At 46.4% G+C, this 6384-nt stretch overlaps 1 protein-coding gene across 3 annotated transcripts in view; it reads right to left on the reverse strand.

The window, feature by feature from the left end:
• The window catches only part of GJB6 (gap junction protein beta 6), a 10676-nt gene extending 4373 nt beyond the window's left edge, over positions 1 to 6303 (reverse strand). Inside the window, exon 1 of one of the 3 annotated variants that reach the window (XM_045294035.1) lies at positions 6242 to 6303. The gene's annotated coding sequence lies outside the window, so the exon portion shown is untranslated. Of the gene's footprint in view, positions 1 to 5075; positions 5168 to 6040; positions 6101 to 6241 lie in introns of those variants that run through there. The other 2 variants (XM_045294036.1, XM_004714831.2) reach the window with 2 other exon arrangements.
• Between the last annotated feature and the right edge of the window lie 81 nt (positions 6304 to 6384).

A 6384-nucleotide genomic window follows, 5' to 3' on the forward strand; every position in this document is an offset into this window, starting at 1 on the left:
GGTACTGGTTGATCCCATTGGTTGACTGAAGCCCACCTGGCCTAGATGGGGTCCCATCCAGGTGTACTGACTTCCTGTCTCAAAGGCCAGAATGTGAGCATGTCCTCTAGCCTTAAGCAGTTTCCAACTTCCTGTAAGGGGAAGGAGGCTTTGGCATGTAGAGGGACAACCCCTAGTTCTGCCTTTGGCTACCTCACAGAAACACTCAAATTATGGTTTCTCACTCAGTTTAGACTAGAGGGATGTGGAAGGGATACTGATTTCTTTATTTATTCTTTCAAAAAGGAGGGGTAGAGTTCAGTAGGCAGAGACTCGAAAAGGGAGCTCACTCAAGAAAGGGGTGTGTGAAGGATCCTTAAAAGGGTACGGTTCCTGGAGACTCAGGTGAGGGAGGGCAGGGTGATGAGCTCAGATGTTAACGTGACTGAATACGGAAGCTGACCCACACAGCCACGCAACTGGAGGAGAGTGGCCCCAACCTGTGCAGAGAGCACCAAGACGTTTACGTCCTAAATGAGTCGACTGAGTCAAAAAGGAAGGAAAGGAGGAAAGACAATAGTGGGGATATGAAAAAGAAGGAAAAATAAGTTATTTGAGCCAAGGAACAACAACAAAAAAGATGGATATAATCCTCGGAGAAAATGGCACCATTTTAATGAATAACTGACAAAGGGCAGAAACTCTGATTTTAGTTATTAATTATCCAAGAGAAACATCTCAAATTATTTCTAAGAAAACAAACACATGGTACCAGGGAGGTGCAAGTCCACCTCCCCCACCACTCCCCCAGCCTCCCAGGGTATAAAGGAGCTCTGGTTTCCATTCCCAGACAAACTAACCCTTAATCAATGCCAAGCCCAAGCTCATGGCCATTGAATCAATTCCGACTCATAGTGACCCTATCCAGACAGCCCTATCTTTCATTTGCTGACACCAAGAGTTACTGGTGGGTTTGGACCCCTGGCCTTGAGGTTAGCAGTCTGATGCCTGATCTACAGAGCCACCAGAGCTCCTGGAACAAAAGCTGAGAACACGGAAAACAACTTACCAATAGGAACTGAATTTCATTATTCAGAACGAGTGGGGCCCTAGGCCTGGAGAAGGACAAATACCCTGACTTGCAAAATAAGGAAGGAGACCTGGTGTCACAGTAGTTAAGGCACTTTTCTGCTAACTAAAGGTTGGAGGTTCAAACCCACCAGCTTCTCCTTAGGAGAAACATATGGCAGTCTGCTTCCGGAAGGCTTCCAGCCTTGGAGATCCTCTAGGTTAGTTCCACTCTTTCCTATAGGGTCGCTGAATGGCGTGTGGGTTTGGTCTGGTCATGGACCCTGATGCTCAAATCTAGCAATTCACGTGCGCTTTTAAGGGAAGCAAAAGAAGGAGAGGCTTCTGTCACTAAGAAAACTAAGTGGTTAAACCCCAATACAAACATGTCTAGCCCACTGGTCATTCGGGACAATTCATCAGGCTGAACACGAAGCACCTGATTCAAAGTAGCCTCCTGCAAGAACCACAAAGGTGCTATTATTTTTAACAGCAGAAATGATTCACAAGGAAGGGTTGTTTTCTTTTCATAACTCGCCATTGTCCCAAAAATGCTGCCTGAAGGGCAAATTGGATCCCATCTTCCCTCACAGGGCAGGCTTCTCCTCTGTCGACAGCTCTCTTCCCATCCTCTATTCACCGCTCCTCCCGTCCATGCATTCCCAGGGCGTACTCAGCGTGCCCGTGGGTCAATCCTGCACATCGTTCTCTGGGGGACAGGAGCAAGGACAGAAACTCAGCCTTCAAAGTGTTAAGAAGCAGGTCTGGTAACTCTTTTGGGGTGGGACCCTCTTAACTTCCGGGCATATTACTACGTCATTGGCCAGGCCCAGCTGCTGCCCCAGGAGATGCGCTCACAGATGGCAAAGGACTTTGCTCTGCAGCTTCTAAAGGAAGTCGCCAGACTCCATTGGCTCCTCCTGATCGGATAGCGCTTAGCAGCTCTGCAAACGGAGCGCTTGGGCAGTGTGTGCACAGACCACCGGCATGGCCCCGGGACTAAGTGAAGGCCATTTAAGTTCCAGAGCTCAGGCCTTCTCTTATGGGAACACACAACCCCCTGGAGACATTTTTCTTAGGGAAGATTAGAAGGTCCACTCTTCTTTATGAAAATTTCACGCATTTCCAGACCTCCTCTCCCGAGAACCCATCAGAACCCTTGGCAGGTTTCAGAAAACCAAACACCACTTGCCTTTTGTGCTTCAAGAGAGGGGGCTGCAGCCAATGGGAGGATCTTATTCAAGAAAAGGTAAACTATGAGCTCTTTTTAAACCAGGGGGGTTCATTTTAACGGGCACTTTCCTGGCTCTCTGTTAAGGAAAGATGAGATATGCTTAGCTTCTGTAGGCCTCCCCTGAAGAGAATTGAATTAGAGTTAACCTGAAACAGGCCACCTTCATGTGTGTTTGTCATCTAGCTAAGGATAGTGCAGAACGCCATGCCACGGAAGCTGCTAAGTTGCAAATATTTAACTCAGAAATGCAGTAGACTCGTAAGCAACCATACTGTGAACTATGCTAGGAGAATGGGCTTCCCTGTAAGAGCCGCCATGGCTCTTCTCATTTATGACCCAAGTAATTTAGGTCTATCACATTCCTCTCCAGTACTGGACCTCCCCCGACCCCCCCTTTTTTGGAAAATACCTGACCAAATCACACACCGATTCGTAACTTCTTGTTTGCTTTAAAAATGCTTAGTCACAATGTAAATTTAATCACAATGCGCCTGTTCATGATACCATTTTTGTTTCATTAATGACAGAACCAAAGAATAACCCCAAACCCCAAACCAAACTCACCGCTGACTCTTAGCGACCCTAGTGACAGAGTGAGACTATCCTTGGGGGTTTCTGAGACTGGCAATAGCTCAGTCTTTATAGGAGCAGAAAGCCTCCTCTGGTGGTGGTTTCGAACAGCCCAATACGGAATCCACTATACCACCCGGGCTCCTGAACCAAAGAAGTGGGAAGAATATTTATCTAGATAGTTTCATCCATCTTGAAACGATGCTTTCAAAGTAATTCAGGAAGTCATCAACTGGAGAACCATCTCTATTGATTTCCACTTTGGTATTGGGAGTTGTTAATGGACAAAAGGAAGCAGTGCTAAATCCCAAACACGCAAACCTAACAGCCTTACTTCCCAGGACTTCCCCACAGATTAGACACACAGAAGAATTAGGACAAGGTTTCTGCTTCGGGGCTTCAGCCTTCATTCTTCTACATCTATACTATTTGAGTTCTAGAGCCAGGGCTGGACAGGCATGGTACTGCCAGAAAAGGCTTTTCTTGGCTTCTGGATGCCACCTGTGGGGAAAATAGTAGTTGGCCACATTCCTCTTTCCTTTGTGTGTTTTCTGCTTGAACTCTCTGGGACATTAAAAAAAAAACAACTTTTATTGGGGGCTCTTACATCTCTTATCACAATCCATACATTCCTCCCGTGTGTCAAGCACATTTGCACATATGCCGCCACCATCATTTTCAACGCATTCTCTTCCCACTGGAGCCCCTGATGTCAGCTTCCCATTTCTTCCCCCTCAATGGTTCTGTGGGGCATGTGGGCACCACTGGTTTTCGGATGTTAGATTCTTTGAATACATGAAAATTCAGAGGTGCTCTTTTAAGATAATATTCCTTTCTTTCTCAAAATAACACTCAGATCACCCAGTCCCAAACTCAAATCCATTCCATGAGTATTTAAAAAAAAAGGAAGAGGGAAAGGGGTGAGGGAGGGGCCCCAGGCGGAGAGAGTTTGAGAAACTGCATCTTCCCCTCTACTTTCCAATCAGCAATTAAACACACACACCAGCAAACACAAACTTTGACTCTCTCCCTAAGCCAAAAGGAATCTGTATTTTTTTTGTCATCAGGTCTCAGGTCATCCAAGGAACAGCACAATAGCTGCTTTTTAAATTGAATGATTCAAATCTTCAGTGACTTTTTCTTTCAAAATTAACTCCAAACCAGTAATAATCATGGATTTAGGATTAATATGCTTTTTCAAAATTAACTAAACAGTGAAATGCATTAGTTCTTTCTTTCTGCCTCAAAACGTAAACTCAAACTCAGTGTCATCGAGTTGATTCTGACTCATAGCAACCCTATAGGACAATGTAGAACTGCCCCTGTGGGTTTCTAAGACTATAACTATTTACAAGAGTAGAAAGCCTGTCTTTCTCCCCTGGAGCAGTTGGTGGTTTCAAACTGCTGATCTTGCAGTTAGCAGCCCAATGTGTAAACACTAAGCCACCAGGACATCTTTTTTTTTTTTTCTGCCTAAGGAGTCTACATTTATAAAACGGACAATCCATGGAATTACATTGTGTTGAATTGAAAGAATTCAAGTATCTAAGCAAATAATAAAGTTAAACTTGTCTTTTCTGGGTCTTATTAGCTGTCTCTGCTCCTTCAAGCAAATCTGTGTCCTTCTCAGCCATGGCAGCTTACTTAGAATTAAAAGATCCTGGAAATACAAACAGAAGAAAGAAAGGGTCCCCCTCCAAGCAAAAACAAACAAACAAACAAACAAACAAAAAACCCTTCTGTAGCCTAGTTCTGACATCCCGGATCAAGCAGATTAAACAGACACTTGATATATAGGCAATGCAGCCATTGGGAGAGTGTTCTCCTGAATCAAGACGTTAGGGTTGAAAAAGATTGCCCTACAATTTTGTCCCATATAGCATTTTAACATGTCAAAGGAAGTTAAATGGTTTTCTTTTCCACAGTTTTATTCTATTTAGCACTTTAATCAGTGTACAAGAAGGTAAAAAATTCTCCCTTTCTCACCAATTTATCCGATTTAACCTTAGAGCTGATGTCTGACCAACGCTCTTGGAAGATTCAGTCCGAATCGAAGGTGCAGGGCATGTGCATTGGAAAAGTAAAGATAGAATTTTCTGTTCATCCTGTTGACATTGTTCAGTCGCACTTGCTATATAGTGCCCTGCCTTCTAGTTCTTTGTTTTATAATGCAGAAGAGGAAAGAGAGAGACACAGAGAGACAGAGACACAGAGGCCTCATTACCTGTATCAGAATCTGTGTTGAAAAAAACCAGCAAAGCAGCTGGATCGAACAATATCCTGGTTTTAATCACGGTGTTGACAGAAATGAGGAGACTTTCACACCCCTAAGTGTGTCAGGTGGAGAGTTCTCTCTTCTTTACACCCCCACTCCCACGCCCCCTCCTTGGTGGGGCTCAGAAACACCCCCTCCTAACACTGCCTGACCCAAACAACGGACAAAGCTCTCCCCAGGAGAAGTTTTGAGCAGCCTCCTGCAATTCTAAGGAAACTTCCTTGGGGCAGGACATTTTCTTCTAGAACACTGGTGAAATTCTCCTTAGAACTGGGGCACGAAAACGCTTACATAAGAATAGCAAATATATAATCTATGTCATGATAGTACCATTTTTCTATCATAAAAGTCTACTGAAGCAAAAAAAAAGGCAATTGGAGCCACTTTAAATTCAATCAGGCAGAAACCAAGGGGTTTATTCCACTGCCAGGACACAGCTGTCCCCCTGCTGGTGCTGGCAGACCCCAGCCTCAAGGCAGACCCAGGAACTGTCAGACCACATTCATCCCACAGCCCATCATGTGTTCCAAGACAGCCAAACACCTGTCCTCTGAGACACCTAGGGCTGGCCTCCGTCACGGGACAGGAAGTGCCTTTCGGTTACCACCACCTTTAAACTTAGATGTGTCACCAATGACACTTTATGACTGGTGTCCACAGGGCTGTCACCAGAGTTCTGCAAGTTCCCCAGATACCCATCACACAGGTCCACTGGCTAGTTCCACCTGGTGCTAATCAGCCGGACACCTGGCTGGACTTAACCAGCTGTCAGGAAACGGCCTTTTCTCTCCCCAAATCAAAGTGGGATACACACAGGTGGCTCGCCGAAGCAAGGACAAACAAAGCGCAGGAAACGAAGTGGGGGAAAGGGGACCGGCCAACTCAGGCACACCAAATATTTAAATAAACACAACCTTTATCAAACCTGCTGTGCAAGTCCCAGGGGACCCTCCTGGGTCAAAAGGTACAGGCAGCGCGGAGAGGAACCCGCCGAGTCCGCAGGGACTGTTGGGGACCCGGGAGGATGCGGATCCCAAGGCAGATAAAGCTGGGGGAGGGGGGGGCTGTACCCGAGTGGACGGACACCCACCGGGACGCATGGCCAAGAAACCTACCTGGGCACGAGGTCAACGATCGCTGTGGGCCCCGAGCGCCCAACTGGGGTGCGGGTGGGATGCGGGGGGCCGCGGTTTCCCGCGCCTGGGATGGGAAAGGGCAGCGGCAGGCTGCCAACCGCAACCGCTTTCGCGCCTCTCGG

Source organism: Echinops telfairi, unplaced genomic scaffold (assembly GCF_000313985.2).
Source record: "Echinops telfairi isolate 266 unplaced genomic scaffold, ASM31398v2 ScPeMD7_2565;HRSCAF=3150, whole genome shotgun sequence".
Lineage (NCBI taxonomy): Eukaryota > Metazoa > Chordata > Mammalia > Afrosoricida > Tenrecidae > Echinops > Echinops telfairi.